Here is a 12,779-nt window from a genome sequence, read left to right as displayed (position 1 = left end):
GGTGCTGCAATGATGTGATGGGATGGGAAGAGTTTCCAGTGGCTCATAGGAATCTGTACAGAACAGTACCTGCAGGAAAGGTGTTCTCTGAGTAAATGACCAATGGAGATCCCCCAGACTACATCCAGGAGGTTGTCAGATAGGTCTCTGCAAGAAGTAGAATTTCATTCATTGGATCTGTAAATGCCTGTATTTTGGAAAAGCATGCAGTACATTCCAGTAAGGAAAACTAAGTCTTCTGTCCTTGAGCATGGAAATTGGGTGACCTTGTTAAGGCAGCAGTGAGCAGTAACCAGTGAGATGTGGCAAAGATCAGTGACGGAAGCCTGGAATGATCCCAAAACCTGCAAAGTGATTATGATCTTGGCCTCCACGGCAAAATGGGTCAGGTACGCATGTGAGTCGATATTTCAGCTCACAGATTTCAGTGAGGGTGAAATATGACAGGCTATTAGCCCTTTAGATAGATTGCATGGTTTCAAAACAAAAGGAGTCAGTGAGAACTGGGTATTTGGCAAGTAAATAATCAGAGTCAGAATCAGGTTTAATATCACTGGCTTACCAGGGGTGAATGATATGTTTGTGGTCTAAGATAGAAAGAGTCAATTTTAGAAAACCTAGCACATTTATTTTTCAACATAGTCCCCTCCTGCATTTTGTATTAGTCCAGTGGTCATGGAGCATACGGATCTTGGACCTCCAGAAAGTGTCCACAGATGGGTGATTGATAAGTTTGTGGCCTAATGTAGAAGGAGATGAGTTATACGGCTCTCGTTACGTGCACATGCAGGTCAACCCTTTGAGTGATTATGCAGAAAGTTTGGAGTTAATAACTCATCTTCTTCTACCTTGGGCCACGAACTTATCAATCGCTCCTGATGAGATATTAACTGATGAGTTATTAACTTCAAACTTTCTGCATAATCACTCAAAGATTTGAACTGCACGTGCGTGTAAAGAGAGCTGTATAACTCATCTTCTTCTACCTTAGGCCACCAAGTTATCAATCACCCCTGCTGTGGACACTTTCTAGAGATCCAAGATCTGTATGCTCCATGACCGCTGGGCTAAGTGTGTAAATGTGGGAGGGGACTATGTTGAAAAATAAATGTGCTAGGTTTTCTAAGATTGACTCCTTCTACCTGAGACCATGAACTTATCAATCACCCCTTATATGTCAAGAAATTTCGCAAACACGAGGAAAACTGCAGATGCTGGAATTTCAAGCAACACACATAAAAGTTGCTGGTGAACACAGCAGGCCAAGTAGCATCTCTAGGAAGAGGAACGGTTGACGTTTCGGGCCGAGACCCTTTGTTAGGACTAACTGAAAGAAGAGCTAGTAAGAGATTTGAAAGTGGGAGGGGGAGGGGGAGATCCAAAATGATAGGAGAAGACAGGAGGGGGAGGGATGGAGCCAAGAGTTGGACAGTTGATTGGCAAAGGGATATGAGAGGGTCGTGGGACAGGAGATCCGGGGAGCAAGACAAGGGGGGGGGGGACCAGAGGATGGGCAAGGGGTATAGTGAGGGGGACAGAGGGAGAAAAAGGAGAGAGAGAAAAAGAATGTGTGTGTATAAATAAATAATGGATGGGGTACGAGGGGGAGGTGGGGCATCAGCGGAAGTTTGAGAAGTCAATGTTCGTGCCATCAGGTTGGAGGCTACCCAGACGGAATATAAGATGTTGTTCCTCCAACCTGAGTGTGGCTTCATCTTTACAGTAGAGGAGGCCGTGGATAGACATGTCAGAATGGGAATGGGACGTGGAATTAAAATGTGTGGCCACTGGGAGGTCCTGCTTTCTCTGGTGGACAGAGCGTAGGTGTTAGGCGAAATGATCTCCCAGTCTGCGTCAGGTCTTGCCAATATATAGATGGTCACATCGGGAGCACCAGACGCAGTATATCAGGCCTGCCGACTCGCAGGTGAAGTGTCGCCTCACCTGGAAGGACTGTCTGGGGCCCTGAATGGTAGTGAGGGAGGAAGTGTTAGGGCATGGGTAGCACTTGTTCCGCTTACAAGGATAAGTGCCAGGAGAGAGATCGGTGGGGAGGGATGGGGGGAACGAATTGACAAGGGAGTTGCATAGGGAGCAATCCCTGTGGAAAGCAGAGAGAGGTGGGGGAGGGAAATGTGTGCTTAGTGCTTAGTGGTGGGATCCCGTTGGAGGTGGCGGAAGTTACAGAGAATTATATGTTGGACCCGGAGGCCGGTGGGTGGTAGGTGAGGACAAGGGGAACGCTATTCCTGGTGGGGTAGCGGGAGGATGGAGTGAGAGCAGATGTGCGTGAGATGTCAAGAAATTTGTTGCCTTTGCAGCAGCAGTACAATGCAACACATAATAGAGAAGAAAAACATGAACTACAGTAAATATATAGATATATATGTCATAGTTAAATTAAATAAGTAGTGCAAAAATAAAAATAAGGAAGTTGTGAGGTAGTGTTTATGGGTTCAATGTTCATTCAGAAATCAAATAGCAAAGGGGAAGAAGCTATTCCTGAATCATTGAGTGTGTGCCTTCCAGCTCCTGTGCCTCCTCTCTGATGCTAGCAATGAGAACAGGACGTTTCCTGGGTGATGGGGGCGTGGGGATTCTTAATGATGGATGCCACTGTTTTGAGGCATCACTCCTTGAAGATGTCCTGGATACTGCAGGGGCTAGTGCCCATGATAGAGCTGACTAAGTTTACAGCTACTGTTTTCCAGATTGTGAATAAGAAAATAACATGCTGGAGGTGAATTTCAGTTTTTGTTCTATTACTGATATCATCTGGGGAAGCGTTACACTGGATAAGCATTTCTCACGCTAATAAAGATGCTGCCAAAAAGCGGGATTAAATTCCCCTCTGGGTGCCTATTTCCTGTTCAACATCACTTTTCTCCAAAATTTTTGCAAAGAAATGTCTAGGCCAGTGTACTCACAATAAATTACTTACTACCCCAGTGCTGATGAAGGCACAATGCCAATCTGCTATAATTACATTTAATGTAATACTGAGCAGATGTCAGTCCTCCCAAAACCACATTAATTATCAAATTACATAAGGCCAGAAATAGTACAGGTATTAAGAAACGGTTCTTATCTAGAGATTAGTGGACCTATGAAATAGATTGCTGATCCCTGCAATGAATACTGATTCCCTGAATTGAATTCTGATTTCCTGAATTCCTTCAAGCGAGGCTGAATTCTTTAGCCAGCTGAGGCAGAGATTTCCTTTGACTCAACATAAATACTAGATGGCATTAATAAATGCAAAAGAGATCTCCTGGGGTGTTTTCAGTCTCAGAAGTGGAAGGAGTGGGTATGTCAGAGGAATTTTCCCACATTATTTTTCTCACTTAGTTCGAGATGTTTAAACACAAGAGATTCTGCAGATGTTGGATATTCAGAGTGACACACACAAAATGCTGGAGGAAATCAGCGGGTCAGGCGGCATCTATGGAGAGGAATAAACAATTGACATTTTGGGTCACATAATCAGTGTATGTTACTCAGGATGTTTTAACTGTTTGCTTTCCACTCCCAGGACCTAGTGGGATGGAGAGAGTCAGTTCTGAGATCCAAAATAGTAAGCAGTATTCAGAAAAAGCTGCATATGCATAGGCTTCTTTCTCAACCTATTTACAAACTCCATCAATCTTCGCTTACCAAATCTTGCACAGCAATGAGACTCTAACCTCCCCAAGTTGGTGACCATGCAATTTCCATCACTACCAGAACAAAGTTACTAAGAGCTAAAACTTTTAATCTTAAACAAAAATATGGAATTATTAGCTGTTCATAGTTTACCTATTGAAGAGTATGTACTCAAAAATCTGTCAATTAAAAAAATAGGGTTCAGAGAATTTTATAGCCATCAGATAGTTCATTGACCAGTGAGCACCCATACATATGGTCTTAGACAATAGACAATAGACAATAGGTGCAGGAGTAGGCCATTCAGCCCTTCAAGCCAGCACCACCATTCACTGTGATCATGGCTGATCATCCACAATCAGTACCCTTTTCCTGCCTTCTCCCCATATCCCTTCACTCTGCTATCTTTAAGAACTCTATCTAACTCTTTCGTGAAAGAATCCAGAGAATTGGCCTCCACTGCCTCCTGAGGCAGAGCATTCCACAGAACCACAACCCTCTGTGTGAAAAAGGTTTTCCTCAACTCCGTTCTAAATTGTCTACCCCTTATTCTTAAACTGTGGCCTCTGGTTCTGGACTCTCCCAACATCGGGAACATGTTTCCTGCCTCTAGCGTGTCCAGACCCTTAATAATCTTATCTGTTTCAATTATTATACCAGTGTATCCAACCCCAGTCGCTCCAATCTTTCAACATATAGCAGTCCCGCCATCCTGGGAATTAACCTCGTGAACCTACGCTGCACTCCCTCAGAAGCTAGAATGTCCTTCCTCGAATTTGAAGACCAAAACTGTACTCAATACTCCAGGTGTGGTCTCACCAGTGCCCTGTGCAACTGCAGAAGGACCTCTTTGCTCCTATAGTCAACTCCCCTTGTTATGAAGGCCAACATGCCATTAGTTTTCTTCACTGCCTGCTGTACCTGCATGCTTACTTTCAGTGACTGATGAACAAGGACACCTAGATCTCATTGTACTTCCCCTTTTCCTAACTTGACACCATTCAGATAGTAATCTATGGTGAACGTCTTGAATGCTGAACTTGACCTTCAAACTTAAAAAAGACTGATTGACACTAATAATTAAAGTAAAGCACTTTTTAATCCAGTAGTTGCTCTATTAAGTCTTGTATTAAGTCAAGCTGAGGGATAGTGATGCTGCTTTTAGATTAGGAGACGCAACAGCTCTCACAGGAGCAAGAACTGTGCTTTCCCACTCCATCAAGAAGGCGAAATGGGATCATTCTCAGAGAATTTACAGCCACATCTGCGATACCAGAGACACGAGGTGCATATGGCAGGAAACACAGAGGATTACAGGCTACAAGTCTACCCCACGCATCAGGGACCAGGGTGCTTCGCTCCCTGAGAAGCTGAATGTCTTCTACACCCAGTTTGATGCACAGAACAAAGTGCTGGTGAGGAAGGCACGCTCCCCCCCAGGGGAGCTGACACTCAACCTGGCTGAAGCTGGGCCAGAGTCATAGAAACATAGAAAATAGGTGCAGGAGTAGGCCATTCAGCCCTTCGAGTCTGCACCACCATTTATTATGATCATGGCTGATCATCCAACTCAGAACACCGCCCCAGCCCTCCCTCCATACCCCCTGACCCCCGTAGCCACAAGGGCCATATCTAACTCCCTCTTAAATATAGCCAATGAACTGGCCTCAACTGTTTCCTGTGGCAGAGAATTCCACAGATTCAACACTCTCTGTGTGAAGAAGTTTTTCCTAATCTCGGTCCTAAAAGGCTTCCCCTCTATCCTCAAACTGTGACCCCTCGTTCTGGACTTCCCCAACATCGGGAACAATCTTCCTGTATCTAGCCTGTCCAATCCCTTTAGGATCTTATACGTTTCAATCAGATCCCCCCTCAATCTTCTAAATTCCAACGAGTACAAGCCCAGTTCATCCAATCTTTCTTCATATGAAAGTCCTGCCATCCCAGGAATCAATCTGGTGAACCTTCTCTGTACTCCCTCTATGGCAAGGATGTCTTTCCTCAGATTAGGGGACCAAAACTGCACACAATACTCCAGGTGTGGTCTCACCAAGGCCTTGTACAACTGCAGTAGTACCTCCCTGCTCCTGTACTCAAATCCTCTCGCTATAAATGCCAGCATACCATTCGCCTTTTTCACCACCTGCTGTACCTGCATGCCCACTTTCAATGACTGGTGTATAATGACACCCAGGTCTCGTTGCATCTCCCGTTTTCCTAATCGGCCACCATTCAGATAATAATCTGTTTTCCTATTTTTGCCACCAAAGTGGATAACTTCACATTTATCCACATTAAATTGCATCTGCCATGAATTTGCCCACTCACCCAACTTATCCAAGTCACCCTGCATCCTCTTAGCATCCTCCTCACAGCTAACACTGCCACCCAGCTTCGTGTCATCCGCAAACTTGGAGATGCTGCATTTAATTCCCTCATCCAAGTCATTAATATATATTGTAAACAACTGGGGTCCCAGCACTGAGCCTTGCGGTACCCCACTAGTCATCGCCTGCCATTCTGAGTCAATGCTAAGCTGCAGGACCCGATAATAAACCAGGTCAGGTTCTGAAAGAATGCGCAGCCCAGCTAACTGAGGCACTGGAGGATATATTCAACATCTCGCTGGAGCAGTTCCTTGTCCCCTTGGTTTTCAAGGTGGCAACTATCATTCCAGGGCCAAAGAAGGTGACAGAATCCTGCCTAAATGACTATCGTGTGGCGGCACTAACATCAAACATTATGAAATGCTTTGAGCAGCTGGTCATGCAGCTAATTACAGCCTTTCTCCCAGCTACATTGGACCCTTTCCAGTTCGCTTATTGCTCAAATTTATCCACTGATGATGCAATAGCCTCTGCCCTCCGCTTTGTCCTGTCCCACCTGGAAAATGGGGTCTCATTTGCCAGCCTGCTGTTTATAGACTTCTGTTCACCATTCAACACCATCATAGCCCAGAAACTGGCAGGGAAATTGTCCTCGCTGGGTCTCAACACCTCCTTCTGCAATTGGATACTGGACTTCTTAACAGTAAGGCCACAGTCAGCCCATGTGGGCAGCAATGTCTCTCGTCCCATTACGCTGATCGCTGGTGCTCCCAAGGCTGCGTGCTCAGCCCGCTGCTGTTCACACTGCTGATGGGTGACTATGTCACAGGATCCAGCTCAAATTGTGCCATCAAATTTGTGGATGACACAAGTAGTGTCCACTACTCACTAACCCTAATCCATACGTCCTTATCAAGAATGATAATGAGACGGAGTAGAGAAGGGAAATGGATCGGCTAGTAGATTGGTGTGAGAAGAACAACCTAAGCCTGAACGTGGAGAAGACAAAGGAAATTGTTATAGACTTCAGGAAGGTGCAGACATGCCATCCCCTTCTATGAATATGTGGCTCCTCTGTAGAGAGAGTTAAGTGCACCAAGTTCCTGGGAGTTTGCATCACGGATGACTACACCGTAGCTCCACTTGCCTAGAAGATTGAGGCAAGCAAGGCTCTCACCACTCATCCTAACTGCATTTTATAAGAGCACCATTAAGAACGTGCTGACAAGTTGCATCTCCATTTGGTATGGAAGCAGTCAAGCATCAGACCAGAAGTCCCTACAAAGGACTGTGAGAATAGCTGAGGGGACCATAGGGGTCTCTCTACCATCCATCGGGGATATCTACAAGGAGCACTGCATACATAGAGCCCTTAGGATTATTAAGGATCCCACCCATCCATCCAGCATCCTCTTTGACTTCCTAGCATCAGGCAGGAGACTCCAAAGCATAAAAACAAGAACGGTCAGGATGAGAAACAGTTTCTTCCCCGAGGCTTCTGGACACATTGCATTTGAAGTACCACTGGTTAATCTGTTCTGGGCCTTACAATATTTTATATTAATGTACTTTAGTTTGCTATTTATATGTGATTTATCTGTAGATTTTATACTTATCTTTTGTGTACTACTGTGCTTTACACCCTTGTTTGAAGAAACTTTGTCTCATTTCTATTTGGTTATATACAGTACATGATAAACGGTTAAACGACAATAAACTTGAGTTGACTTGACAGCTGGTAATAGAAATCTTGTTGCTGTGAATTCTCCACTTTGTTGCTGGGTGGGTAGCTTTGGGAGTTGCTTGAGCACATTGATCTGAATTTTACTTCTCTTCAGCTGCCAATTCAAAACCGAATTTAAAGATTAGCGTTACTTGTCACATGCACCTGGAAACATTGAAACATTTGTCAATCAGCGAGGATTATGCTGAGTACCCTACACTTATCACCACTCTTACAGTGCTAACATAGCATGTCCACTACTCACTAACCCTAATCCATACGTCTTTGGACTGTGGGAGGAAACCAGAGCACCTGGAGGAAACCAAAGCAGTCAGGGAGAATGTACAAAGCCCTTACAGGCAATGGTGGAAATTGAACCTCGATTGGTGATCACTGCTACAGTAACGAGGTCAGGCTAACCGCTATACTACTATGTCACCCTTCCAGCAAAAACTTTGGTACAGATCCATACGATCCTGATTTCTGTATCTGGCCACTGCAGCACAGAAGTAGGAATCATGCAGGATGGCAGAATTCAGAAGATCAAACCCTCCATTCAACTACTGAAGTCATTGCTGAGTTCAAGGATGGACCACAAGCATATTAGCGGAGGGGCTGGGCACTCTTTGTATTTACAAGGGCTGTGATAATGAACACAAGTCTGGATGGAAATTGAAACCAAATGCTCTAATTTTCCTTTTTAAAATAATGTTAATATCTATAGTATTTAAACGTATTGTGACGAGCAATGGAGGAGATGCAGGTGAGGGCATCATTGATGACGGCAGAAGGGAAACCACGATCCTTAAAGAAAGAGGATATTTGAGATGTCCTGGAACGGAAAGCCTCATCCTGGGAGCAGATGTGGCGGAGATGGAGGAACTGGGAATAGGGAATGGCATTTTTGCATGTGGCAGGGTGGGTAGAGGTATAGTCGAGGTAGCCCTCACCCGTATCTCCTCCATTTCCCGCAATTCGGCCCTCACCCCATCCTCCTGCCACCACAACAGGGACAGAGCTCCCCTTGTCCTCACCTACCACCCCACCAGCCTCCGGATCCAGCACATTATCCTCCGCAACTTCCGCCACCTTCAACAGGACCCCATCACTAAGCACATCTTTCCCTCTCCACCCCTCTCCCCTTTCCCCAGGGATCGGTCCCTCCATGACTCCCTGATCCACAAGTCCCTCCCCACAGATCTCCCACCCAGCACTTATCCCTGTAAGCATAAGTGCTACACCTGTCCCTACACCTCATCTCTTGCAACCATTCAGGGCCCCAAACAGTCCTTCCAGGTGAGGCAACACTTCACTTGTGAGTCTGTTGGGGTCATCTATTGCATCCAGTGCTCCCGGTGCGGCCTCCTCTACATCGGTGAAACCCGACGCAGATTGGGGGACTGCTTCGTCGAGCACCTCCACTCCGTCCGCCACAATACACGGGATCTCCCGGTAGCCACCCACTTCAACTCTGCTTCCCATTCCCATTCAGATATGTCCATACATGGCCTCCTCTACTGCCATGATGAGGCTAAACTCAGGTTGGAGGAGCAACACCTCGTATACCGTCTAGGTAGTCTCCAGCCCCTTGGTATGAACATAGAATTCTCCAACTTCTGGTAATTCCCTCCCCCTCCCTTCCCCTATCCCTATTTTACTCTGACCCCTCCCCCAGTTGCTTATCACCTCCCTCATGGTTCCGCCTCCTTCTACTACCCATTTTTTTTTCCCCTATTCTTTCTTCACCTTTCCTGCCTATCAGCTCCCTGCTTCCCCTCCCCCACCCCTTTATCTTTCCCTTTACTGGTTTTTCACCTGGAACCTACCAGCCTTCTCCTTCCCACCCTCCCCCCACCTTCTTTATAGGCCCTCTGCCCTTTCCCTCTTCAGTCCTGACAAAGGGTTCCAGCCCGAAACGTTGACTGATCGTTTCCACGGATGCTGCCCGACCTACTGAGTTCCTCCAGTGTGTTGTGAGTGTTGCTTTGATCCCAGCATCTGCAGGATATTTTGTGTTTATGATTCGTTAACTCAACAGCCATTTTATTGTGCCATCACCCGGAGAGTGAACCCAACCAGTCTCATACAGATGGAGGAGGTGACCATTACACACCCTGGTTACAATTAACGTGACCCACAAATACCCAAGTGAATAAATGTATAATCCAAACTAAAATGTAATAATAAATGAACTGGAAACTCCCCCCATAATCCCACGAAAACGTTTTAACACATAAGAATGATGAACAGTGCTAGTCACTAGAAATTCTGGGGAGAGCTGTCAACCACGCGCACCCCCCCCCCAGAGCGTTACACTGCCCCCTCCAGAGGGCTCAGCCATCCCCAGCAGCCTCAGAGTCCATAGCAAAGTCCAAAAGTCCCGGTGGGCATCGACACTGCCGCCTGTTTTTGTGAGGCAAGAGGCAGGACACCCGAAGTGTCTCTTCCTTCAGCCTCGCTAGGTTAGTGGTGGCCTAGGGCTGACATGGTGCCAGTCGGTCCCAATGCAGCATGACTGCCCTCTGCCACTTAGGCAACCGAACCCGATATTCCACATTGGAGACACGGTCGAGCACCTCTCCTGGCCCCTTCCAGTAGCTTCCAAGCCTGGGATATAGTCCCTTTTTCCAGGAGCGACAGTCGATCCATACCAGGGCCCCCACCATGTACTGCTGCATTGGCACCCCAGACTGGCGGCCCAGCCCCTTCTGGGACGTGCAAACGTGGAGCAGTGCATGAACAGCTCCACGTCCTGCCTATACCTAGGCTAGTAGAAGCATTCACACAGCCTGCCCAACATCTTTGCAACTCCGAAATGGCCGGCCACCACTAGCTCATGCACCGACCACAGCACCGTGGGGTGGAGCCCCTGGGGGACTACCAGCTGCACGAGATGCCTGTCACCGTTGGGACAACCGCCACCACTGGAACAGCAACTCATTGTGGATCTCCAGCGTTCCCCACTGCGAGTATAGGGCTTGGATCTCTGGATCCAGGGCAGACACCTCTGTCCACTCAGTCTGTCATCCCAGGCTCAGCCATCCCCTCATCCAGGCCCAGCACGGGATCTGTCACCTGTTTGCTATGCAGCTGCTGGTCCCTGGTGGGGAGGTGGTCGCTGGCTGTCACCTGAAGCACTGTTACCGCCACTTGCCCGTGGTTCAGCTGTGTTGTGTTGGGCCGCTGCTGGGTGTGCTGCACTGCCGCAGGGCGCTGTGAAACCGGCGGTGGTTGCTGCCCCCAGTGGGACCGCTTCCCAGAGCTGCCCTGCCAGAGAGCCACGGCTTCAACGCCGAGGTGGAGTGTTGCCCCCGACACATCCAAACGGGCTCCCCAGTGGGACAGCAGGTCCAGGCCAATGATGCAGGGCTCTCGGATGTCGGCGAGCCACACCTCGTGCTCCGCTCCGCTTTTCCCCACTGCGATGCGCAGGATCTTCCTTCTTCACATTGCCAGTGACGGTAGCCAGCTCGATCGCTGTCGTTGTCCACCCAGGCAGGGATGGCTGGTCCGTGTCAGGGAGAACACCGGGACGGATGATAGTGATGGTTGACCCTGTTTCCACCAACACACGACATCTGATGCCCTCCACCACGCAGTCCACATATAAGCCTTGCTCTTCACCCAAACAGCCCACCCAGAGGGTCGACAACGGAGGAGCTCTGCTGGAGGATCCGGGCGGCGCTTCCCGCTTGGCATTTCCCAATGGCTGCTCTGAGCTGTGGTGTGGTGCCGGTGCAGGGCAGTCCTGGGCCAAATAATCTGCCCCACCACACCGGTAGCAGAGATCGTTTCGTGGCCTGCAGCAGGGTCGGCACAGCACTAGTCAGACCCCTCTCAGGGGCTCCTCCTCGTCAGCCTCCTCCTCCGCCTTGGTGATACAAGCCCGGACTTGTGGCATGCGGGGCAATGCTGAAACACCTTGAGGGGCTAAAATTGCTTCTGCCCTCTCCGCCTTGGCCAGTGCCTCGTCCAGCGATGATGGTGTCAAGCTAACATGCTGCCGAAAGCGCTCCAGCATCAGCACCTTTACAAAGGCGTGGAGGGCAAGCTCTTCCTGGGCCATGTGAGGGAACTGGGAGGGAGGACAGTGACAGAGGTCATCTGCCAGTGCCCCCAAGCTTCCTCCCAGATGGCTCCGTCTGCTGCATACTTCTTCCCTCATTGCTTCCTCCAACGGCCTCTGCTCAAAACGCCACTACGAGGGCCCGGTAGTCACGCTGCTCTGCTGGCATTAGGTCGAGGAGGGCCCGCAGGGCATCTCCGTCCAGTGCGAGGGCAAGGTGCACCGCCGTCTCGGTGGGGCTCCACCCACTGTGCCATGCAGCAAGTTTGACTTGTGCCAGGTGAGGTTCCAGGCGGCTGGTACCGTCGTATCTGGGGAGCTTCAGGGGTAGACCTTTGGCCTTCCTGTTGCTCTGGCGGTGTCTGCCATGGTGTCCATCAACCTATGGCTACGGCGTCCTGGGTTCTCCAGTGCGGGTCACTACAGAGGCGAGTCTGTCCCCCGGGTTGAGGAACTTGGGTAAGCTCGCTCCGCTGGGGCTCCCTGGGAAGGCACAATGCTCGATTCCCAGGTCCTCCCTCCGAGACTCGTCTTCATGAGCCCTGCCTGAGGGTGTGAGGTGGCATATTGCTCGGACCCTCATTTTACCTCCCGGGCCTTAAGGCACTCCATTGTAGTTCTTCAATCTCGTCATTGATCTCGCATTCCAGTCCTGACACCAATGTGGCAAGCACTTGGTCCATAATGACAGACGAGGAAGCTCGTTAAGTCCACAACAGTTTTATTTTGATAAACACAAAACAGACCAGGTACAATGGCCCAGAGAGTGAACCCAGCCAGTCTCATGTCAACGGAAGAGGTGACCATCGCACACCCCGATTACAGTTAGGGTGACCCACAAATACTCAAGTGAATAACTGTATAACCCAAGCTAAAATGTAACAAAAAATGAACTGGAACTCCATCGCCCCCCACCCATAATCCCACAAAAGCATCTTAAAACAAGGACAATTAATAGTGCTAGTCATTAAAATGCAGGGGCGGGCCGTCAACCATGACACCCCGATCCCACCCCGCCCCC

Source organism: Mobula birostris, chromosome 6, assembly GCF_030028105.1.
Source record: "Mobula birostris isolate sMobBir1 chromosome 6, sMobBir1.hap1, whole genome shotgun sequence".
NCBI classification, from domain to species: domain Eukaryota; kingdom Metazoa; phylum Chordata; class Chondrichthyes; order Myliobatiformes; family Myliobatidae; genus Mobula; species Mobula birostris.
Note: the sequence above shows the minus strand (reverse complement) of the source record.